General features: G+C 46.3%; 2 long non-coding RNA genes across 3 annotated transcripts in view; both read right to left on the bottom strand.

Moving 5' to 3' along the window:
- On the bottom strand, window positions 1–25,354 carry LOC121078731. Its single transcript, XR_005824710.1, has 3 exons — window positions 25,232–25,354; window positions 3,414–4,005; window positions 1–3,132 (listed from the first exon to the last, which is right to left on the bottom strand). It is a non-coding gene; the product is annotated as an uncharacterized LOC121078731 (long non-coding RNA).
- LOC121078729 overlaps window positions 1–26,181 on the bottom strand; it is a 92,037-nt gene that overhangs the window by 18,325 nt on the left and 47,531 nt on the right. The gene's annotated exons all lie outside the window — the stretch shown is intronic.

Genomic DNA, 26,181 nt, shown 5'->3' on the forward strand with positions numbered 1-26,181 from the left:
TAAACACTTTCAATGTTAACTCGTATTTACATATAGAACAACTCACTCAAAATACAATTAAAGACCTTGATGAATTGGAAAATGTCAAAACATTTAAAAGGCTTCAACATACATTTGATTTACATCTCCTTGGTCAGACATTAAACTGGAGATTGTTTACATTTTCTCTTCCAGAGCCCAGAGCACATGGAGATTCTGTCTCCCTGCATCAACAACCCAGACCACCAGCACATGCAGGGATCATTAGCGGTTATTCTTCCACACAGAGAATCATCTGTGTTTTCTCTAAGAACAAATTTAAAATGAGAAGTTTACAGCTCAGATTCCTAGACTCACTTTACAGCTGTCTCCACTCATTCATTACCCTTAAAGGAATCAGTAGGCCCAATATTTTTCACATTGTCCAGAAAATACAGGCTGGGAGGATGCTACTCATCCTTCAGAAATACAGAGCTACTTCAGCAGAAGGCAACAAAGCAAAGAAAAGCCCATCTCACTCCAAGCAGGCTGCTACCACAGTTAGGGCGCCTGACACATATATGTTCAAATGCCCTTGGAGGGAAGGTAAGACACAGCCCGGGCCCCCCTTGTCCTAGAAGACCCTCTGCCAAAATGATTGGTGAAGGAAGGAGCCTTGCTTGCACTGCACACACCTGCACAGCAGCATTTGCCAGTGGGGACCAGAGAGGGCCCAAACAGGCAAGATGAGACAGCAGAGCTTTACAGAACACAAGTGCCAAGTTACATATTCGGAACCAGGCCTCGTGCCTCTGTTTCTCTCATTTTCTTACCACCAGAGCATATCTGCCTGGGACCAGAACACAAAGCAACCTAGCGGAGACTGTCCTGATCTCCAGGAGCTAAGGACCCCTGGAAATCTCACCAAAAACTTGGTATTTTTTCTGCCAAGTTCTCTGCCTCCGATTGCACACTGAGGTTATCTGATAGCTAGTAGAGTCCTGGAGAGTGAGTTGCTTCCCAAACCACACCAACCGAACAAGGCTCACCTACTGCTGAAATAATAAGCAAGAATGCTTGTCCTTTCTGTTTCCAGAACATTTTGAAGGCTGGTCACAGCTGTATTTCTTCTCTTCAAGGTCAGATTCCTTAAGGGTTACAGGCTGAACAATTCCACATATATCCTAAAAATACACAGCTTTATTTGTAAATCACCTAATACATTTTAAAGGGCAGGCCCTCCATGTTTTACTTTTTATTGCCACTTATCTTCCATCTCTGCCACAGTGTTTATCCTCTGCTATGCAAAGGCACATATCCACAGCCCTCTGTTTCTGGAAGGCTGACACGGCAGAACACCAGGAGCTCAATCAAGTGTGGCCCTTGTAATCTGTTAGAGAGCTCATGGAGGAGATCAGCGCGCTTTCTGAAATACCACTGAGCATATAAAGCAAAGCAAAAACCTATAAACAACCATTGACCATGGAGCTCAAAGGAGATAAAGTCTGAGAGTCGCACTCATGAAGCCCACAAAATTAGCCTGGGAACGTGGTGCACATGCAGCTCCGGAAGGGAACATGCTTTGCTGCTGGTAGAGCAATGTCCCGGGTACTGGGAGTTCGTCCACCTTACAAGGAGTCATTTGCTTCGTACTGCTCTTCTATACTTCCCTCCAGGCTACGGTCACCACCAAACCTCTGTGCCTGCATGCTAGGATGAATGCTGCTTCTGCCTGGATGAAGCTACTGAAAACATGTCCCAGCCCCCGGCCAGCCCCCAGATGCACCAGCCCACCTTGGGCTATGCTTGTCCCACAGCACTAGCACTCAGCCCCACAGCCAGTGTTGGGCAAGCAGCAGGATGAAGCACACATTCACGCCACCTAGGTCACCAGTGCAGTACTAATTCAGCTCACAGAGGGTTCTCATCCCTCATTAGTCTGTCACCCAACATCCATTAGCTCCTAGCAGGGTGCTCCCATAGCAAATCCTCAGCCTGAGCCCTCCTTCCCAGGCCATAGTTAGAGCCCTTTTTTAGAGCTGCTGCTGCTACTGCCCAACAAGTTGCAAGCTGTAGGTTATTACAACACACCATACAGATGCTCTCTTTTTCCATTTGTCTGCATTAAATAATTATTTAAGCTATATTAGGTATTTATCAAGTAAACTGTCAGCATCTGAAGTTTCCTTATTGTAGCTGAAGATTGAGAGCAGCAATTTGTATGCATCCTGGCCCTTGTATGGTGTCTCTGCACACTGAAATTATGATATGAACATGATGTTTTATGAGATACTAGAACTTAATTTCAAAATTTTGGGAGGAGGGAGAAGGAAGTGAGGGGAAGCTGGTTCGCCAGGTTCTCCAGTGTAGCGAGGGGCTCTCAATTGTGTTTTTCCTGGAAACTCCGGGGCAGCAGCTGATGTTCAGGACAGTGAGAGACTAGCCAGTGGCACTGCCAACCCTGGGTTAAGGGTGCTGAATGTGACACTGCAGAGCACTTCTGCATCCCCAGAGGGACTCTTGTGTGAGAAAGCAGTCCCTGGCTGCTGTCATCTCCACTCCCACCCCAGCCTTTCCATTTCCCACCTCTTCTGGGATCTCACAGGCTTCCATGAGGGTGCTGCACTAGTGAACTGGAAGCCAAATTCAAGCCAAGCACTTCCTCCAAGGATCCTGCCCACAAACACCCCATCTGCAGGGCAGGAGGATGGGTCCTTGGTTAAAAAAACACAACTCCATGTGGAGGGCTGCCTCCACCCCATGCACACATACTGCATGCCTACCCTGGAGGATCTCAGCACAGCTGGGGTTCACTGCACCATTTATTACCACAAGTTTCCTGCATGTTGTTCTTACACTCCTGACTCAGAAGCCAAAATGGTGAGGGAGGCTGTGTGCAGAGTGGCAGCAGTTCCTATCTTTCTGAGCATGTTCCCTGAAACCCCAGGAAGCCTGGTGAAGAGGCCTGGGCTGGGAGGACTGATACAATAGTTCTTTGTCCTTACTTCCAGCTTTGGAATTTGTCTCTTCCACTCTGGTTCTGACAATTTTCACAGCAGGAACCCCTCCATGCTGGAAACTGCTTCCTTGAATTTCACAGATATCTCATGCTACTCCTTTCCTTTCCCTCTCTCCTCTCTGCTTTCCTCCATGTCTTGTCCAAGCTGGACATCCCTGGGGGGAAAATGAGAGATGCTGTTTACAAAAGATGTCAGCTCTTGGCAACCTGCATGTCTGAGGGATTTATCTGTTCTCTGAATGAGCAGCAACTGCCGCAACCCCAGCCACTCTCCAGCCATCACCATAACTACCGTCTATGTCAGCCTCCCACAGCAGGTCTTTCAAAAGATTAATTTAAAAGGTTTCAGTTTGGCTGATTGCATCTAATTTGCCTTGAACCACTGTCGTGATGTGGTGGCAGAGTTGTAGCTCTTGTTCTGGCAGCCTCCTCTCACCTCACCAGATGGCTGCCTTGGCAATTGCACTTCAACTGAAGAGGATCAACACGTACAGTGCACCCTAGGTGAGCCCCAGGAGATGGCACAGTGCTCCTTCCCATGCTCAGCTGAAGTTTTGCTCCATACCAAAGAAGTCAGAGAGCTCTGGGAAGTGCTTCAGCCCCCTAAGGAGACCTGGCAGGGCTGGCTACGAATTCAGCTCTTCTAGAGAATTTAGCAGCAGGGGTTATTACGGGAACAGGAGAGTTAGGAGAGCCCAGAGAAGGGGGCCTGTGTGGGCAATGATCCCAGGTCCCCAGTAGTGCCACAGTTCCCTAGTGGGAAGAGAAGGCTGGAGGGGTGTGTGCAGCAGAGCCCAGCCAGCAGAAGTCTTGGTGATTTGCACGACCCCAGGCCAAGGATCAGCTAGCTCTGGGAGAGGCTCCATCTCTGCGCCTCTTGGAACTGCCAATTGTCACCTTTGCCATAGGAGAAGCTGCACAGACAAGGGCACTTGGTCTGCATTTTGCTAACTGTGTTTCATCTGGTTGGTGTGTGTAAGCGTATAGTGTACACAAGCGTCTTGTATCATTCCAACAACAGCTTCAACCTATGAGAAAACAGAAACAACTACAAAGACCGAGGGAAAAGTTGCTTCTGAAACACAGCAGCAGAGAAAAAGCAGAGACACCAGCACTCGGTAAGTTCAGACCAGGGCTGAATTCTGAGATGATAAGGACAGAGGTAGAAACCCATCCCATTTTCAATTCCTATAAGAATGAGCACAAGCCATTTTTTCCTTTATATATTCTTGACACTTAACCTACTCAATGCTCTTTATTTGCATTGACCACATTTTATAGTATGATTAAATTTGTATGGAAGAGAACCAATTAGTTTTGTTTTACACTTATTGAATGCACTTTATGGTCAGATGAATTAACTCTCAGCAGTTAGTTTGATTTATCCAGCAGCATAAAGTTTGACAATCTGTACTCTCAGATAACCCATTTTAAAAGAACTATCTTTATTGTTATTTTTCTTGTTTGGGAGAAACCATTAAACCTGGAGGCAGGTATGAAGAGGAAGCAAACACTGTCAGGAGACTGGCCCTGTCCAGAGAATTCAAAAGCAAACATGCCTGTTTGCCTCTTGACAAAGCCTCTGCTGAGAGGCACCAGTATGTTCTGGAACAGTGACTGTCTTTGCAGACAAAGTGGAGCTCCAAAGAGGAGCAAGTGCCAGTCTGTTTTAGAAATGATGCTTTATCCTGTCAGAGAATTTTAGGTAGGCACAGGACATAACAGAGGAGCAGGTGCCCAAGCAGCTGCCCTGGGGAGCAGGTGGCAGTGCTGAGCGAAGAGGACACTAACCAGGGAAAATTACCACCAGGAAAGCTAGCGGGAGAGCTTTGGGAAAGAGAGCAGTCTGGGCATTCTGTCTAGACCTGCCAAACATGGAGGACATGCTGATAGAAAGCCCTTCCCTCAGCCCCACCTGAGATCTGCCTGTCCTGGCCAGTGTGTGGCCTGCCCTGAGGATGAGCTCCATCCACGCTGCTGCAGTGGGCACTGGGCTACCAGCACGATGCCCAAGGCATCCACCGAGCATCTCTGGCAGGGCTCACCACTCTGCTTCATGTGGGCAGCCAGAATCAGAGGGGACACTGGCAGCTCCTTTTCAGCCCATATTTATGACGTGCTGCGCTTAACAGGCTACACTGTCCAGGAGAAGCAAGCCTCAGCTGTGAATGACCTGAGCAGCCTGCCTCTGGCTGCATGGGCAGTTGGCTCCACAGGCCTGGACACTGAGAGACCAGGATGCCCAGGATGAATGCCTAGCACAAGCCCATTGCCACAGCAAGAGTGCATCCTGCCTCTGCTCCCAGGCCTCACAGTAACCCTGATTCCTCCTGATACCCCCGTGCCAGGAGGGGCTTCCACCATGTCTAGGGGGAAGGCAGGGAAAGACATGGCTGGGAATGCTGCAGGAGAAGGAATAAGCAAGTGGTCACAGACTGTGAAAACCTCTCCTGAGAAAGGCGTGGCAGAGCTGATGCTTGAATCAGGAATGATAGATTGGAAAGCCCTCATGAGAAGTGTGTGCAATTGGAACAATCCTTGCTGGGCCCAGCACACAGCCCAAAGAGCATCACTCTTTACCATTGCTTTTTCATTACAGATATGTCTGTTGGCATTGGGCACAAGGCATGGCTGATGGCTGTGCTAAAGAAGTTGCCTGCTCTAAGGCTGTTCCCTCTCTCTCTGTTGCTTGGGCAGTTTGGAATAAATGATTGCCAGTGCTGGTAATGCATCCCTCCAAGCTGGAGCAGACTGCTCCCAACACAGTGCGCAGAGGTGGGTCTCCCAGTGAGTCTGGTCTTCCTCTTGTGTAAGCATTGATTAGCTTGGGCTCAGCAGCCCACTCCCATCTAGCAGGAACAATCCTGCTAGAGGTTTATTACTAGCAGAGTGACACTGCCATTGACACAAGGACAAATGGGCTAAGGAAGCTGTGTGGTGCCTGGGGAGCTCTGAAGCCCAGTCTCATTTGTATTTGGCAACTATATGTGAAAAGAATTTGGTCCCAGTTAGTAAATGAAATTTAGATAATAAATTGACTCATGAGCATGCTGCCAGTTCTCATGCAATGGAAGAAACAAGGAGATGAGGGTTTATTATTTCATAAGAATGAGCTGTTTTTGTACAGGACAAGATACTGGAGAGGCACTGCTATTTTTTGGCAGACAGTGGCCACATTTGATGATCATTCATTATAAGGATCTAAGCTTAGCAGACAGGATGTTTCCCAAGCCAACTAAGCAATCAAGAAGAGCCCCCTCCTGACAGTTCCATCACCCACCATGTCCTCCCCACTTCCTCAGCATCCTCAGCCAGGCAGGTATGGTTGAGGATGATGCAAGTCCCATATACAGCAGTGACAGAAGGTGCCCAGTCACATTACTTCGTACAATAGATAGAGATCCACTCAGTGCTGCAGGTCAAACACAGATTGATGTGAAAACCAGATATGGTAGAACTGAAAAACATCCCAACAAGAAGACCTCGGAATCCCTCCAGATTTCCCATTCCTTTGCCCTTTTGTTCACAACCAACTTTCATCCCTTGCTAATTCCACACAGACAGGCACCATAATCTAGCATTTGTTAGCAAACATAAAATGATTCTTCTCTTCATGATAGATGAAGACGTCCTTGTCTGGTTCTTACAAAGGTCTTGTGGTCATCTGTCCTGCAAACATCTAGTGTATGTGTTTAGATCCTATAGTGTAAAATGCAAAAGTAGCATTTCTTATCAGATATAACACTACTTGTCCTCTAACATACAGAGCCTAAACATGATACTGAAAGCATATCAGGAACAGACTTACAAGCTGGGGGACAGAACTGCAATTTGGAGGACAGCACCCAATAAACAAGACAATCTTAGCACTCCTCTGAAGCGGACACTAACTTTGGAGGGTCCTCAAAGGACACAGTTGCTCCTCTTCCTGTGCAAGAATCCCCTTGAGAAGCTTCACATGTGTAGACTATGCAACTGCCATTTGGCCAAGCCACAAAGTATTATGAAAGTCAAAGCTTGCACTGGGAGTAGCATGCCATCTGTTCAGGCTTGAAAGACAGGAAATAACTATCAAAACTACAGTCTAATCACAATCAGCTGGCTGGCAGCTAACAAGTACACACATTGTCTGGCAAAGAACTAAGATGCTTATCAGCTGAGCATCTTGCAAGAGAGAAATGAAGTATCTGACGGGCTGAGGGAGAAATACAACAAGAGCAGGCAGCCAAAACAAGGCTAATTAATGGGGAGTCACATGGTCCACTGAAAACCAGGAAGCATCTACACAAGGATCCTCTCATTGCTCCTGTACACCTCTGTTTAAATTCATATCCACTATTAAAGGATACAGAAAATGCATAGGCCGGGAAGCAGCCAACTATGTCTACACGTAGCAAACTAAAGACAACAACAGAGATGGGAACTGAACCACAAAGCACAGCAACTAAAATATACAGTGGATAGAAGAGCTTAATCTACAGGGAAGTATGTAAGATGATCTGTGAATAGGGATACTGACAGCTCATGGTCAGTAAAGGTCAGTTAGGTTGCTGGTCTGCTTGACTCCAAGAAGGATGTCACCATAATTAGTAGTAGTGCTTTGGTTCTTGCTATTTGCTATTTAGCTCAATAAAGAAGTGACAAATTCATCACAGAGTTACATCTCTGCTCAAAGAGAACTGATCTCAGATCAATTCCTCAGTATGCCTGAAGAATTTACATTGCTAATGGATGTTGGGTGAACAGATGTTCCTGGGGTAACAAGGCTCTGGAAGGAGATAAACACAGAAGATACATTTGAACCCAAGGAGATGCTACTTTTTAAATCAGTCAGCAATGAGAGACAGTCTCATCCTCACCAACCTGTCTGAATTTTCAGCCAATTGACAGTCACAAGGGAGCACACATCCACTTATGCTCTATGCACCCAAACCAGTAGTCCCTAACTGTCTGCATGAAGAAACATCAAAAGATTTTGCATGGACAAACTACTCAGCAGCCTAAAAAAATGAAAGTCAAGAACACCAGACTCATCTTTGGGCTACGCATGTCCAGAGGCAGATGGTAAATCTTCAGAAACAGTAACAAGCCATCTGCATTCCCTGTGTGCTGCAGCAAGCCATCACTGTCAGCCTCAAGAGGAGGGACCAGGCGAGTCTTTTGGAACATGACCAGCTGACTGACATGGATGAAGAAAGAAGATGAGGAAATATGTGACTGTTAAAAAAAACATGGGGCCTTGGGACTATGATACCCATGGATGAGGATGTTGTAGAAAGCAGAAAGACGAATTGTTCTGCTGCATAGCTGTCCTCTCTCAATACTTTGTTGAAAGCCCCACCTCAATAGCATCAACATTCAATTTTCGACAAATTGGAAGATAAGGTGAAAAACTTAACAGAGACATATTCACTGTAACAGCGGTGACAGATATTCCTCAAGCACCACAAAGCACAGCTCTACTTGTGCTCAGTTCTGCACAGTAAACGGTAATTAGACTTTGCCAATCAATGTTGTTTCCTTATTGATGATGATGGGGAGATGAAGGATCTGTGATAAACAGATTCTCCTGAAGCTTTTCCCTCCTATTTGTTATTTCAAGCTTGCAATAAGAACAACGGGATTTGCCCAAAATGTGTTTCAAGGGTTTTTTTCTACATTCCTGTTCTATATGTAAAAAACTTCAATTGTTTCTGAAAAGGCTTTGTTTCAGTCATCTTTAGCACACAGAAAAGTGCAGCAACACAGACACACCATAAAATAATCGGTGCCAGATCACACCTACAGTATCCTATCAGCAAAATTACAAATCGGATCCTGCATTGGTCTTGACTTTTTAAGATAATTGTGAAGGCACTAACACAGAAATCAAGACCTACTTTTAGGCATAACACAACACAGCTTGTCCTTATCAAAAGATAAAGCATGCTGCATTTGATTAACATGATGGGTTAACTCCGGGGTCACAGAACATCCCACAAGAACCCACGGCAAATGGTAAAGAGTACCAGGGAGGACAGGTAGGATAAAACCCTCTTCACCTGGCCCAGACCCAGGGACTGTTAAAGCTTCTACTCTTGAAGACTGCATTTGTGCTTAGGGTATGAAATGCAAGACTTGATATTGACCACACTGTCACTTGTTTCTTAATCAAAACAACTCTGTAAGCCAAAAGCAGCTGAGTGCAGTTGAGGCTGGGTACATGAAGGAGGATGCGCAGCATCTGCACAGCACAGGGTGCGGAGCCGGGCTCCAGGCTGGAGCCAGAGGCAGGGCTGGTCCCTGCTCCCCATCTCCTGCATGCAGAAGGAGGGAAGCAGAGCCCAGGCCAGGAGGCAGCTCAGGGGAGATGGCGGTGATGAGGTGACAGCTCTGCTTTCATGTTTGGGTAGAACAGGCTGCCCCTCCTTGAAAACTGAGAAACTTGCTTCAAGATCTGTAGCTCCACGAACACTTTTCTGCTGTTGAAATCCAGGCCATGCATCTCTGTACCTATGAGTAACCGCAAACAGAGCACCCCTCAAGGCCCTGACCCTGGACAAGTGCTTGCACAGTCACAGTGCTCACAGAGGAGCACACATGCTGTCTGCTGGACAGCACAGTCTGCAGCCCCACCACCTCAGGGAGGACTTTCTTCCAGTGCAGGGAGCCAATTTCAGAGAAGGAACTAAACTCGGGAAGTTTTCAGGCTGGTGTGATACATTCAGTTTTGCTTTTTAATGTTTGCTTTTCTTTTTCTCATGTCCTTGGTCTTTGCATTTCTTTCTAGAAAGACAACAGGAGCAGAAAAGCTTAATCTGCTCCTGGTGAAAAGGTGTAATTCTGATTGCTTGCTTTGCCTCTTTTGGGCAAGCATTTTTATCCTGCATTACTGTGGGGAAAGGTCTTGGCTCTTCAGGCTCCAGCTTTTGTCTTTTTGTGAGCTGAAGGGTTTTTCCCAAAGTGAGTATTGAAATGCTTCAATGATCTTAAAAAAAAAAAAAAAAAAAAAAAAGTGCAGATTTTGTGAGACTTTGGTCTGCAGTAAAAGAAAAATCTAACAAGCTGAATGTCTTTTTTTTTTTAAGGAGATAAGAAAAAGGCTACTGGAGCTGTCAGAGCTTAAGCTTCAACCTTTATGTTTACAAAGCAAAAAGGCCAATTAAATGTGGAAAAATAAATCTTTCCAGGACTCTGCCAGTGGTTCTTCTGGCTTGTACTCAGACTGCTGAATGACAGGCTAGTTTAGTGCCTTAGGCAGGGACTCAGAATAGAGCAGCCCTGACATTTCTTTGATGCTAAGTAGTGTACCCTAATAAAGATGTTCCTTAAAGACATTCCCTCTTGCCTGGCAACCAGATGCTACAGAACATCCTCACTGCAACCGGATTGCCTGTCTGCTCTGTGCCTCGCCGTGCCTGGCACTCTTCTTCCCTTCCTACCAAAGTGCAGCTGCTTCGGACCTCTTGTACATCTTTGTCATTGAATTTGAGGAAGAAATTGTTGGAATAAATCAAAGATATGGTAAATTGGCAAATTCTGTGCTTTCACCTCCTGGCTATTTCACAAAGCCCAATTTCCACAGAGGTGTTGACGGATTGCAAACATCATGGTTCTGCAAGCACAGCGTCAATATGCAAGCACAGGCCATTATATGGCGAGGATGTCTGCCTGCACCTGCCACAAGCCGCAGCCCTCCTCGCATCTAAAAGAGCAGCTGAAGAAAGCCCTATTTTCTCAGTACATGGAGTAAGCTCCTTTCGGATGCTTGCCCTTAGCCCCTGGGCACACACCCACACAACTCCCAGGTGCAAGGCAGGGGATGGGCTGCAGAGAGGAATACACCAATGCCAGCTGTGAGGTGCTGGATGCCAGTCAGGGAAGGACCGCATTCCCTTCCAGTTTCCTTCCCATAAGCCTCCAGTTCTTCACACATTTCTATTCTCTGCAAAGACTGAAGTGCAAAAAGAAAGATGAACAGAAGTAGCGGAAAGGACTGGGAAGCTCATCTCCAAGTGCTAAGTGACAGCAGATGGTCGAGGCACTGCTCTATGACAGATGAAGAAATCAGTAATGTATTTGTCAAAGGCAATGTCATTTCAGCAGCCTGCCTGGCTGCCTTAGCTCCCAGAGCTGCCAGCACCCATTGGACATGGATCTCCCAGGGATGCAGCATGTCCTTGTGCCTTCTCCCACAAGGCTGCATGCATTGGCATTGGCACAGCCCGCAAGGGAAGGACATACCGGTGTGGGATCAGACGATGTCCCTGCAGCACAAGATTTACTTAGTGTTGCCTGCATGTGAAATGTTCTTCACATGTTCAGCAAAGTAACGTTGTTCCCTCTACCATTCATCACGCAGAACATCACCAACTGAAAGCCAGGAATGGCTTTTGGCATGCCACTGCATACACAGCGATGTCTGGGAATGCAGTGCTGGGAGGGAGCAAGCTGGAACAATGGCAGCACAGCTTCCAGAGGAACAGAAAACCAAGGTTCCATCTGCTGACCTGCAGCACCCCAGGGTCTCTCTATGCCTTGCTCTGCAGAGAACTGTAGTCTTACACATGAGAACTAGCACAGCACATGGCAAGGGAGATGATCAGAGTGTACTGGGAATGGAGCAGGATGGGTGGTAAGCCTTGGGAGGCTCTAAATTTCCTGTTCATTTAAGGCCAGTTTCTACTTCCTTGGTTTTGTGCTCCTGCACTCACATGGCAGTTGGCTGATATAACACAGCCCTGGGCCTTCTCCTCTAGAGTGTTTCCATTACCTGGCTGCTGGCTCCACGCTCCAAGCTCCACTTTCACCATGTCTCCTGGCCTGCACACCACTCCACCCCATTAAAAATTGCATGCAATTAACAAACACTCTCCCAGGTGCTTCTGCAGAAAAGCATCAGGTTTGCAGTGTCTGTGAGAAGGTATCCAGCAGACAGTGACAAGTGACTTGTCCCCCCTCCCAGTTCATTAGCCTGGGAAGATGAGTGCCTCCTGCTTACTGACCCAGAGCATTACAAACAGTGCAGGAGCATATGTCTGGGAGAGAGAATTCAAACTGAATTAACTTGTTGAACAAGCATAGAAAATCTCGTTCTCATTATTTACACAAATAAATATACACACTAGAGAAGATTCTACCTGCTAGTAAATAGAGTTAGTTACGTATCTCCCTGCTCTTTTGTAGAGTAGGAGAACACTGAGGTTGCCACATTCTTGCTGGAAGTGGTTTTGTGGCAAGCTCACAAGCCTGTCAGGCTTTAAAAAAATCCTTCGATATTGCAGTAAATAGCAGGCATTTGTAGAGGACAGGTGAATAGGGAAAAAAAAAGGAAATAAAGAAGAAAAAAACACTTTTAAATGATGTAATGGCTAGTGAATTGCTTCCTCTGCTGTTTAAAAAAAATAAGAATTTCTGCAGCAGTTGTTCAATGCACAATACAGGAACTTCAGAATTGGGTTTGAACACCACGGACAAAACAGTAAAGAACTGGAATGATGAAAGGCAGCTTTTAATTCTTTGCAGTATTTATCAGTCACAGGGGGTGGTATGGATTTCCTATTGCAGTAAACTGTACATAAATAAAGAGGTTATCAGAGTTTCTAGGGTATCTTTCATCCTTCTTCAAACTATTCACATTGGTCCACAGGAAATATATGTATTAAAGGTTTTCACATACTGCAAATTCACACAGGAAATACCACATCTAAGTGATACCCAAGGCAGAATCTACGTGTGCCCTTCTTAACAGTTGCCACAGATATCTAAAAAAGACAAACAAGTCATCAATTGCTGGTTTCATGTTGGACCCGCTGACAGAGCAACATGAGTTTAATATGCCTGACTGCTTCAGGTAATAAGTCTTCCATGCCCAAATAGCCAAAATGCATACACAAACCTCCCTAGAATACCAGACAAAAGCAGGGTTTTCTGGAGTCCCAGAGAAGGTGCTCACGTGGTTTTCCAGGTAACAAGCATGAGAGCTGCAATGGGACTACTTTGCAGTCAGTGGAGTCTGCTGCAAGTCTGGCGCCACTATGCCCCCACCCTCCTGCTCCCCACTGCCCCAACAACATGCCCTCTCTGAGTGTCCAAACCAGGATGCTGATGAACCCAGTGCATCACTGTGCTAACCAGCCTTAACAACATCCAGATGACTTTTTGGAGGAGGCAAAGAATGAGTAATAGACTCTGACATGATGCAAAGCATTCTGTTCCCCTAGAACTGCCAGCTAAGATTGTTCAGGGATCTTCTGTTCAGGTCATCAGTTCACTGTGATTTGCTCCATGCTCTAAGTAAGCTGTTCACACTGAATGACACGATAAATGCCTCTATATCACATAGCACTGCCATTGTGCTTGTTACTTCTGGTTTGTGACCTGGAAAGTCATAGAAGAGCATGTGCAATAGGAGGTCAGTTCTCCTCACCCTTGCTACCATGGCATCTAAAACTGACTGGTGGATAACAACCCTTCTCAGTGCCTCACTTACATTTTCTTTAAGGGGCTGGCACAGGAACAACTTCACACCAGCCCTCCTGTTCAGATCACAGTACCTGATGGCGTGTCCGTGCCTGAACTGTCCTTTTCAGGGAGCAAAGAGAATCCAACGCCTTGAAGAAGTCAGTTCTTATGGATGTGCTTTTTCATTTCTGTTTGAAAGACCCTTAAACCCTGGTGTGGATGAGAGAGAGGAACTGGAATAAGCAGTCCGGTGAGGAGAAAAGACTCAACAGGGTGACAACAGTAGTTGTGCTCTGCTCTGGGGCTGAAAAGGAGAGGAAGGTGCCTACCCTTGTGCAGTTCAGTGCCAGTGCCCTAGGACCAAGAGAGCAGCAATAGATGAGGGCTCCTTCCCACATCACATGCTGCAGGTGCAGGAGATGGGCTTCAGAGAGACCAGCTCCCAACAACGTACCCACAGCGATGCAAGGTGAGGCCCAGCAATGGGCAATTTCAAACCTCAGCTCCACAGTCAGCCCTGCCTGTGTTTCCTTTCACAGTCATGACCATGTCACTCTCTCTCTCTGCAGCCCCATCCTCTTCCAGCAGCAGTCAGGAGGTAGCAGCCTCCAAAGACAGGCGCAGCCAGCTCACACCCTGCTGCTGTCCCCCAGAACCATGGTGAGATCAGTGCATCATTACCCCAGGGAGCTTGTGAAGCAGGGTGCAGTCAGCAAAACTGGAGACTAAGCGCTTGACATTGCTGTTGCTTGTAATGAATCTCACAAATAGTGAAAACTTAATTAATAATAACACTTGGCACTGCTATGCTGCTTTTACATTTACAAAGCACTGTGTAAACATTAACTAATTAATCTGCTGTACTTAGCAATTATATAGTGCTTTATATTTTCCAGCTCCTGTGCAAACATTAGCTAATTAATCTACTTAATTATTTCCATGTTTTACACTCTGGAGCACTGCATACCAGCAGCACAAGGAAGAGGTCTTAGCAGGGATACTTTTGAGTGGCTCTTCAGCATTTACAGTGCCTGCCACGTTTTGGGGCGACACCTCCAGCAGGCATAAATACTGCCAGCAGGGCCGAGGATACAGCAAGTCTCCAGGGAGCAGAGGCAGAGCCTTCTACAAGTTATTTAAAAACCAAAAGGGGTTCAGAGCACAGCTGTAAGTATTATTTCACCTCTACAAGACCTGCTGTGCAGTGAAAGACTAAAGTTACTCAGTAGATAGTGCATATCAAAGGGAAATATAAAAGGCTACTTGATCACAGCCCATAAGCCCTGATACAAGGCTAACACTTGAGATATTTAAATAACATCTAATTAGATTTAGCACCTGAAAGAGACAAGTAGGAAAACTGGAATTGAAATTCATTTTTCTACAAGTGAATGTGAGCAATGCCTAGCCAGGAAAGATCATATCGAGGGGCAGCTGAAATGGAATTTGGGAACTGTGATTCTGTGTACTGCTCTAATTGCTTTGGGCTTTACTGTTGCCTCAGATTTGACCACTTACAGAATGCACATTGATTTAGTTAAAGCATCTAGGCTTAAAAAAAAAGATATGCACAGGTATGAAGCATTAATTCCTGGGAAGTGAGGGCAGACTCCAGACGCACAGCGTGTGTGGCAACAGTACACTGCCTCTCCCGCTACACGGACCTAGGAGATGAACTGTGCTGGTACAGGACACAGGGTGACCAGGAAATTAGATGATCCACCCTAATTACCAAAGCTACAGAAATATGAAGCATTTTCCATCAGAAAAGTCCTGAAAGAACTAGGTTTGCCAATCAGACACTCTCTAACCAAGTATTAATGTACGCTCACTCATGCAGAGCTGTATCTCTCTGCTGCTTATTGCATTTTAACATTGTCAACAGAGCTTGCTGAAGCACTCACAGTGCTCTGCTGACCTCTATTATTTATGATAGCATGTGAAATTGATTGTGGTTGAAAGATCCTTACTGGAATAAAATGAGCTTCTCTATTATTGCCACACACACACAAATCTCTGTTTTCCAGTGATCCCCCATAGGGAGCACTTGCCTAACCTTGAGTTCATGACTACAGATATCTCCATCTGGCAAAATACAGGTGACTGCATTGTAATGATTGTCAAGTTACAGGACAGCAGAGGTCAAGTGATCCTCTCTCTGTATGACCACATGGAAGGTAAACTGTGGGGACAATGTAAGGTTTTCTGGTGTTTCTAGATGGATAAATGATAAAGTCTCCAGAAAAGCAAGTTGACATCATTTTTGATACTCTATCAAACACAGAGCAGAAAACATGCTCTAAGTATTAATGGGATTATGAAAAGATGAACAAGACAAATGAGTCTTTCAGAAACTCTACCTCCTATTTGTCTTTCCTTTCTCAGAAAATCCTCAGCTACATATAATTTAATGAAAGAACTTAACCCACTGCAACAATCCTGGAAGAAGTCTTACTGTTGGTTTGATGGTTTTATCTCTCTCTTTCCCAAGAAATGCAGAGCTCTGCCCATCCAATAGCCAATAGATTGAATGAAGCATCCCAGCATCCCCACAAGCCCATTTGCCTCGGTCTCCTGGAGGGCAGACCCTCACCTCTACCTGCACCAGCTCCTAGCACACGCTGTCCTGCCCTGAAGCACCAGCCTCTCGGAATAGCTGAGTCCTGGTGGTGCTGACTTCAAGCTACAGGACTTCCCTCCCCGGCCGTGCATGTCAATGCATATCCAAAAGGGAAAGAGGCAGGCTTGGAAGAAAAGGAGTCATGGAGGGTCCTGCCCACACTATCCTGCAACAGGACTGTAACAGAGTGAGGAGAGAGGAAAGCCCACCCTGGGACACCCCATACTGCCAAGCCTCATGCTCCTGCCCCTGAGGCCAGTGTCTCACGGCCAGTTTCAGGTGACCTTGTGTGCTCTGTCCCAGCAGTCTCGGGCAGCCACATGCTGCGGATCCCTAGGAATAGCCTGACTGCTCACTTCCTGGAGCAAACAAGTCCTCCAGCATCCATTTCAGGTGATTTTCCAGTAGTCTGGACCATATGACAGAGCATGCAGAAACCTGAACTGCTCTGCTCATCCTGCCTGCTGGGCAATCCCTTTGCATGCTCTCAGGAGGGCTGCTGAGTGTGCAGTGTCTGATCAGGTCCTCAGAGGGCATGCAGATAGAAGGGAAGTTGGCTGTGACTCAAGTCAGTCCACCTGAAGGGACAACTGCAGTGTGCAAGAAATACAAGAGTGAACACCCACGCTGCCCCAGAGCCTTACAGGTGCTGTGGTGGGCAGAGGTGAGGACACGAGATGGAGAAGGGCACAGAAAGGACTATTGCCAAGCTGCTGGTGGCAGACAGATGCTATCAGGCAGCATCATTATGGAGGAACCTTGGGAAGCCTTGGCTCACAGCTCACCTCTTGCTGGAGAACCTGCTCCAGCCTTGATTTCAGTCACACTCCCCAGCCCTCCTGATAGGACACTAACCACCAGGCATGATGATCACCTGGCTCCTTTACTGCACAGCATGCCCCTCAGAGCCCAGGAGGATGTGTCCTGGTGGCATGGTCTCCTGCCAGGTGCAAAGATGTCCCTCCAAACACAGCTGGAGCACTTGGTCTTGGGGAGAAGTAGTCTCTGCCACTCAGGAGAATTTCACAGGAACAGAGATCCACTGGTGATGGAGCTTGGGCCCCCATTTTCACACTTCTATCAATGCCACAGTGAACTGAGGATTTCTCTTGCGCTGGTTAACACCATTTTTCTGTTCTTTTAGTTCTTTTAAAATCCCTTGTTGCTAATCTTCCAGGTGGATTCCCATTCAGTTGTATTTTTGTGGTGACCTTTAATATTAAGGAACATTATTAATTCTTGATTTATTTAAAGCAGTCTATTTTGACAAGATTGCAGGAGAAGACACCTCTCTGCTGAAGGGTTACAGACAATCTATTAATTAAATGCCAACAACAGAGCACTGAAAGCTTTCCAAATGTCCGCTGAGGAGTCTCTCTCCCTGCTCCTTTCTCCCCCTTCCTGTTACAGAGACCTTTATGTGAGGTATGGAAACCTGACACACTCAAAGGAGACAGGAGCTCTCTCCTAACATGGTCTCCCTGAGCTTTTAGTCTCTGAGTAACCTGGACATTGAGCATCCTCTCATTACATGCCCATTTAACCTCCATTTGTAAACAGACAAGGCCTGCTTTCAGTCTCAAAACTGCCTTCCAAGGATCAGCAGACCAGATTAGCCCAAGTCATGTCTCTGGTCATCAGTTTGGACACCACAGCAGCTGTTCGAGCAGCAGCTGTAACATGCCACAGAAGGAAAGTACTATGTGGGTCCAGGGGCAAAGGTAGGACAGCTGGGCTGCAACATCTGCTACAGCAGCCTCTTTTCAGCATCACTCTGCAGCGCAGTCTGCTGCATGATCTCCAGTCTGCCTGCCTGGACCAGTACTCTACAAACTTGTGCAGTCCTGCAGTCCCACTGCTTACTCACGCAGCAAACCTAGGGTTTAAACCATGCCCAGCAGCTGCTCTCTGCCCTCTGTTCTTGGGACATCCCATCTGCCCATGCCAGGTGTACAGGAAAACCAGTGAGCACAGCTGGATGAGAGAGAAGCAACCCATGGTGCTGTGACTGCTGCTTTTGAGGGAGTCAAGGGTGAAACATAACTCCATCAGCCTACAAGGAAAAGAACCAATTATCTGGCAATTGTGTGCAGCCTGTTTCAGTGGGAGGCTCATAACCTAACCAGTCCTTGTAGTCAAGGGGAATAAAATATATGCTGATATCAGTACACAGAGGTTCCCACTGGAAGCCACTTTCACTGCAGTGCCGTGAATCTTTTCAGAAACAGCTAGAGAAGATTCATTCTGTGTATCAATCTTCCTGGGGAACAGAGCTGACAGTGGTCATACATAATAATGCTTAAGTCAATTCACATGCACAGCCAGTGTCTGTCTACAAGTCTTGGCCCTAATCAGTACATTAAATAGAAACTTATGACTAATAACTCTGAAAGGGCCTCTCCAGGGGCAAAGAAATGCTCCTCTTTGGCCACTGTCAGCTCCTCAGGCATGTGCTGTAACAGCACGCTTTCCCCTTGGGTCCAGAAAGGGAGAATGGAAAGTTATAACTCTTCTGTTTGTTTGGCTGACACATTTTTTATGAGATGAATTCTTTACTTTAGGTTTTGACAGTGATTCTGTGACTTTATGTCTGTCCTGTAATCACAGTGTCTCTCTGGAACAGGAACAAAGAACATAAAAGCTGCCAGTTTAGCCAGATCCAGGTTGGAGGTGAAGCAGGCATCCTGCCGTAGCCCTTCTAAAACTGCTCTGGCTGCCCTCTGCTCAGGCACCATGTGTGCAAGGGCGAGCTGGCTCTTGAGCACAGACTTCTCCCCTACAGCCACAGGCCAGCATGGACAAGTGGACCCTGCACTGTGCTGCTTGCTCCTCATGCCATGAGAACCCTGGAAACTGCATGCTGAGCAGCAGTGCAGGCTGGGAAAGGACCGGGCTATCAGAAAGTGAGACATTCATTTTTTCAGCTTTGGGTATTCTTGCTTCTGACTCAGCTGTGCTCACAAGAGATGCACCTACCAGCAGCCTCTACATCCACAGCTTTGCCAAGAAAACAACACACAGCTGCTCTGCTTCAATAAAGTCTGCTGGATGAGCTCAGCCTTCCTCAGCAGGCAAAGGTAACCTCACTGCTCTTCCAGAAGCACGCATGCAGAGTGTTCATCCAGCCCCTCACTAGTCCGGAAGGCTCCGACCAGCCCAGCTCTCTGCACAGCTGATTTCCATGCATGCCCTGTGGAGATGCAGCTGAGCTGACCTTGGTCAGGGCAGAGCGGGTCCCAGGATCCAAACAGCCTGGGCAAACCCTGGGGGTGCAGGAGGAAAGGGCGAAACAGAAGACCATACCACAAGCAGCTAAGAGGAGCCCATGGCTTCCACTTGTGTCCAGGACTCCTGCAGATCCAGTGCAGGCAGCACTTGGAGGTTTTCTCCCTAACCAGAAACCTCCAAGAACAGAATTAAAGAAATATGTGTTCTACACTTCCACATGCAAATACCCAGAGCAGACCTGTCTTTGCTGTTCAGATGCATAGTTTTTATTGCTTGAAAAATTGGGATATGGAAAACTATTTTTTTCTTGAACAAAAAAACATTGGAGTTCACTTCCTCACATTTTTTCTTTTACCTCCAGCTCCCTTCCTTCATAAGCCAGCTGACTTGAGGGATCTCCCTTTTATTCCTCAAAGGGAGAGCGGAAAGGCAGGCGCTGATCTCTCCTCTCTGGTGACCAGCAATAGGACCCAAGGGAATGGCTTGAAGTTGTGACGGGGGCAGTTCAGGCTGGGTATCAAGAAAAAGTTCTTCACCAAGAAGGTGGTCGGGCCCTGGAACAGGCTCCCCAGGGAAGTAGTCATAGCACCAAGCATGCCAGAGTTCAAGAAGCATTTGGATAACACTGTCTGACATATGGTCTGATTTTCTGGGTGTTGGACCCAGGAGTTGGACTCAATGATCTTTGTGGGTCCCTTCCAACTCGGGATATTCTATGATTCTGTGATCAGTACCTTTATTAGGGCTAACAGAAGAGTCCACCTCTCTTTTAAGCATTTAAAAATGACCACGTATACCAGTGCTTTCCAGATGCTGCTGAGCTGCTGGGAGCTGAAATGGGCACAATAGTATGGAGCTGAATGCACAAACGCAGATGAATAAAGTCCCCCATCTTGTGCAGATATCATCTGCACCAGACAGCCAAGTAGGCATCATATGCTCCAGTACTGTTGGGACTGTTCACTACATGTGCAGGAAAATTCCTCTAGGAGAAACATACTGCAGTGGGTAGATTTTACCGGGTAAACAGTTCTCCTGAGACACTGTTTCTCTCTGAGGTTCTTGGTATTTTTGTTCGTGGTGGTGTTGGTGGTTTTTTTGTTGTTGTTTTTTATTTGTTTGTTTGTTTGTTTTAACAAGTAGCAAACCACCTCAAAACTCACCCTTTCATCAACATATAGAGAAAATCTGGCTATCAACCTCCTGTTCACCCCCTGTGCACAGACACCACTCATTATAGTGTCTGTGGGAGTCACTCATTTAAATAACGAAACACTTATTTGAAACTTGTTTGAACTTCAGTGAAGCTGCCAGAGGAATTTGAGAGAGAATCTAGTATTCACCCTTATTTACCTTGACATGCACTATACTGAGTGATTCACACGTGGGCAGTGCATGGCGGGGCTGGCGGTAAGGTTATGCAGGATGCTGTAGAGGTAGACAGCAATGCAGCAAACCAAGAACTTGACTCAGAGCGACACTGCCATGACTTTTTGGCAGATTTATAGGAGTGAACTGTCCTCCTAGATCAAATTCTTCTGAATGATTCCCCATAAAGAAGGGAGATAGAAAGGAAAACATTTTAGAAAGCAAATCCTGGTTGCCTCCACCATCCCCACCTCTATGTGGCTGTGATGCTTCTCTCACTAGGAGCACATGGGAGATTGCTGGCTATGTCCAGATCATGCAGACAGCAGCTCTGAGCTAGGACTCTCTGTGGCATTCCCCATAACACCACACTGAGGACAGGAGAGCCTAGAAGGGGAGTCCAGGCTGTCCAAAGCCAGTGCAGAGAGCTTTCTATACATTTTCTACAACAGCTGAATCACAGATGGTGCTTTGTTAAGTTTGAGATTCATCAGCCATTGTTAGTGTTGTGCTCTGTAATAAAATAATCATTTAAAGACAACACCTATCAGAACTAAGCAAGCTCACCGGCTGCTGGGTTGGACTTCCCCACAAGTCCTGGCAGACAGCCTGCTGCCTTCCGGTTCTGACAGGCAGGGCAGTGATGGGAAAACCCCGGAAGGCTCTTTTTGTTGTGAAAGCACTATATGAAGCTGCAAACCTATCTGTCACCTTCCAGTACATTGTTTACCAGCTCTCCTCAACATTCCCCAAACAATATTTTCTAGAGACTGTAATTCAATACCTCACACCCCTGAGCTGTAGCATCAGCCCAGAGAGCGACATGATGAATGTATCACATCCCTCTGGGGCTTGGGCTGGGGAACTGGTTTGTAGTGTTCCAGCTGTTAATTATCCCTCATCTTTTTGTTATTCTCATCCCAGCTGTGCCTCAGTATTTATCATATGGGGCTACATGCACTAAAAACATTCTAATTGCTTTAAAGTATAAGGAACAATTTACCCCTTTTTTGCAACACTAGACAGCTCAAGAGATCAAATGGCAAGATTTGATCAATAAGGTGCTCACTAGATTAGAGGCACCAGGGCTCAGACCTCAAAGCGCATATCTGTGAGAAGTGCAAGCGAAGGAATGCACCGAGAATGTTAAGCACAGACACACACGTGACTTCCATCATTCTCCTTTCCACATCCCTTCCCCAGCCACCACCAGAGTCCCAGAGATATCCTCAGATTAATCCCTGCACTGAGACGAGTGCTGAACAGAGCATCTGAAGCCCGTGCAGCCCAGGCCCAGCTGTGTGCTGGGCAGAGCTGCTCCTGCTGCTCCCAGCCACAACTGCCTCGGCTTTGCTGGGAGCTGGCACTCAGGGAGCAGCGCCCAGACAGCACCACCACTTTCTTGCCGGGGAGCACCATGCCAGTCCCGATCTGATCTAGCTCCCCAGCACCTGCACGACACGGGACAGTGGCCAGGGAACCTCCTGGCCCAGCAACAAACCATCCCCAAGCCACCCAGGCTCTTCCCCAGGAGAAGTGGGAAGGTAGCCTCCTACTTCTGCTTCTCCTTCGGCTGTTACCCTGCTTTTCCAACTCTCATGGTCTCACACAGGGAGTCTCAGATTCTGCCGCTCCTCAGGATACTTCTTTTTTTCTATATATTTCTACAGCTCTCAATCCCAAACCTTTTGTAAATGTGGAGTATAAATGCTAAGGGCAGCACATGTGCCTTTTCACAATGTGCACCCCAAATGACTAGCCAGTGATACTGCCATGGAACTTAACAATGTATTTCTATAGAGTGCGTATTATGCCTACATATATGCTACAATGCACCCTCCCCTTTGTCACAACTTCATTACTGCTGCAGAGCTTTTTCATACCTGCAATGAAGACTTTTGTTTGTTTATGATGACCACTTGGGTTCCTTGTGAAACATGCATCCTGACAAAACAGCCGTGATGTGATGTACCCAGTTCAGGATCCTCGCAGACTCTCCATCCCACTCTCCTCCTGCACAGGCACTGCTCAACACCCTGCTCCTTCCAGAAGTGAGGAACAGTGGCTGCCTGCAGGCACAGTCTGCATGGGGCCCTGGCACTCTCAGCACTGCAGAAACATTACTCATGGCAGTCCCCAGGAAACAGGGAAGCAAATGATATTATGCCCACTTTGTTTCCAGGGACCGTATGCAGGTAATTAAGACCCATGCTGCCACTTCTTGAACTGTGAATTGCTGATATTTAATGACATTTCCCAAATATTTTAAACAGAAATTTCAGGTCTTGTTCCTAATCTGACATTTATCTTCTATTAGCATGAAAACAAATAGAAGGGCCTAAGAATCATTGCTTATATTATAAATGACTTTACTGTTGGTTTTATTACCTTCCCCATTAAGCTGTCACAATCTGTGCCTCTTCCCATTTCTGTGATGACCAGCCAGTGAAATCTGTCATCTTTTCCTTGTGATTTATACAGGACCCTAGTGATAACTTTATTCTTGTGGAGGATAATTATCAGCTATATTATTAAGGTTGCTCAGTTGCCCTAGGGGATAATGTGTCAGAAAGGTTAAAATATTGACAAGCAATAAAGCATGTATTATAATTATACAAGTGCCAGGATAGATAACTGGCTGTGAGCAAGGAGCTGAGCTACAGTTTTGCATTCACTCAGCAAAGACAGTAATAGTATGGTCACATCTTACACCTTCCACTGGGACTGCAGAAGTCTAGGTCAGTTACTTGGAGGGCAACAAAGAATATGTCTTATCCCATTAATATATATTGATCACTTAAACCTAGATGACCATGACCTACAGCTGATTTACCATTCATAATTGAACAGGGTGTGGCAGTTGAAGTGGACAAGGTTTTTCCATAATCCTTCGACATTTCTTCCCACACACCCCAAAGAGTTTGTCTTCACAAGAATGGCAAAAGGAGGAAGAGCAACGAATTGTCATCTCTGAAATGAAACACGGATTTCTTCTGGGATTGGAGCAGCAGGTGTATGCCTTATTGGGCAAATGGTATATAGGTATAATCTTAAGGACATCACTGAGATGGATTGTCCTTTGGCTCAGGCACTAACAAAACGAATCACTGAATAACTTGGCAGTACATCTGAATTGAGACTATAAACCTAACCTTGGTCATTCCTCCAGATCTACTATTGTTACATCACGAAGAGTAGACGAGTGACTCAGGAGCTCATAAACAGTTTCTCATGGAAAGCATGTATGCTAGCCAGATGAAATCTCTCTCTGAAAAAATGTGGAAAAGTAGTAGATTTACCCTACTTCAAAATGTCATTTTTTGAAGGAAAAAAAAAAAAAAAGTCAACACCACAATACACATTTCTTTCTCGAGGCTTAAAGGATGTGTCTGTACTGTAGAAGCATTTTAAACACCAAACTCTGGACTGGGCTTTGGGCAGCTGAAGGAACTTGCTGCAGCAAACCCTACCAGTTCCCCCCTAGTATAATCATAGTGAAAGTATATTACGAACTATAGATAATCATGACCAGAGAAGAGCTGTAAGATATTTAATAAACTACATTGGTTAACTTCACTATGCAAAGAAGTGCCAAAGACTATAGAAATATTGTTTATCTCAGCTTCATCTATGTCTTTCTGGATATGTCCAGGGAAACATAATTCTTGTAAAGGATGGAGGTCCAGAAGACAGGGGTCAGAGTTCTAGCCCAGTGAGCAAGAGCCATCTTGCAGTGTTTCCATGAAATATGGGCTTGTACCACTCTTTCACTGACCCTTTGGACAAACCATGGACACTGGAGACAGCATCTAAATGCTATTAGAGCATATCCTTTCTCTGCTTGCTCTAAGAATAAACGTGAGAGCACACAGCTTTCTCCTTCTACCAAAACTAAGAAGCCTGATGCTGTAGATGAAACCCTATGCTCATGAGTAACACAGTCTGTTCCATGCTGTACAAGGATGAGCTGAAGATGAGCAGTGAGAGCTGCAAACAGGAACTCATTTGGTCCATGGGAGCTGAGTGCATTTTAGTGCCACACCAGCAAACGGGGAACAGATTACATAAATGAAAGTGAATTAAAACCCATGATCTCAGGAGGGCAACAGCTGTTGCATGCAGCACCTGCTCAGCCTTCACCTTCAGATCAGCAGGAATTTTAAGTGTTACTATTTACAAAGGGTCACGTCCACCTTTTGTTTGACTGTAAATCTCTCAGACTTGCTTTGTAAAACAGGAGTGTGAGAAGTCAGGAGTGACAGAGGCACTCTCTCCCTCTCTCTCTCTCCAAATATGTTCCTTTCTGATGCATTATAGATCACCTCCACAAAGAGAATACATCCGTGTTATGGAACATGAATACACCTTGCAAATAAGTAACTAAGACGCATGTCCACTACATGTGTTTGAGAGCAGGAAATTTGCATGTATCTGCTCCAACCACTAGCTGGGCCTGCTAAATTGCCCCTACAGTCCCCATTAATGGTCCTGCAATGCCCAGGAAGAATGGCCTGTGCTGAACAGCCAGGGGAGTCTGGAAGTGCTCATTCTGCACTGTGGATGAATTTGTGCTGTAGCAAGGAAAGGGATATTACCTGCCACAGTGCCCTCCCTGCCCTCCGTCAGGTGGTTATCTTCTTTCCGTCTTCCCCTCCGGCACTAACACTGTTTGACCAAGTGTCAGCAGCAGAGCATTTGTTCTCCTGTCTGTATGTGGTGGATATCTCCTGAATTTCTGTCCCAGATTTGCTTCAGTGGGCTGTCCTAGCTCCCTCAGGAATTTGCTTTATCAACCCAGACAGTTCGGAGCATCCTGTGCCTTTCAGGACAGCTCTCTCTATGTACAAACTTGACGATCGGTGTAGTCAAAGACAAGTCTTGCCTGAGTCTGAGTATGCATTACTCTGAAACAACAGCCTAACTTACAAAAGCTATCTGAAGTGACAGTTCTGAAGAAGGGTTACAGACAGACACTAAATATGGAGTGCAGGCAAAACAGGCAACTGTTTCCCATAGCCCAGATGGACAGGTGCTGTGTTTGGGTACCTGTCTCCCCATGTCCCCTTCTCCCCATGTCTTGCGCAGCTTCAAGCAGAGCCTCAGGCAGGGACTGCTGCTGCTGGGCTGCAGGACAGGAGGTGCAGAGACCTCACTCCGCCCCCAAGGCACCCAAGCATCCGGCAGTTTCATGGACTTGGGGTAGTGTGTTGGGTAGGGCATGGCACAGGGACTGAATGTGCAATAGTTAACTTTAACACAGCAGGAAAAGATGCCTCTTTAAGACATGCAAGGGAAATCATAAACATCAAGTCAAAATAAGTGGCTATTCTCCCAAGCAACTGTATATGCTCTTTCCACTTTCTTTCATGTAATTTGTCCAATGGCATGCACACACATCACACATAACATAGAAACTCCTTCCCTCCCTTGGTGGTCTAATGGAGCTAACCACAGCCATAACACAAGGGAAATGCACCTTCCAAGGTGCAGATTGCCTGTGTGAGGCTGTGGCAGCTGCAAGCTCCTAAACTGTTGGCACTGCTGA

The sequence above is a fragment of the Cygnus olor genome, chromosome 15 (genome assembly GCF_009769625.2).
Source record: "Cygnus olor isolate bCygOlo1 chromosome 15, bCygOlo1.pri.v2, whole genome shotgun sequence".
Taxonomy (NCBI): Eukaryota; Metazoa; Chordata; class Aves; order Anseriformes; family Anatidae; genus Cygnus; species Cygnus olor.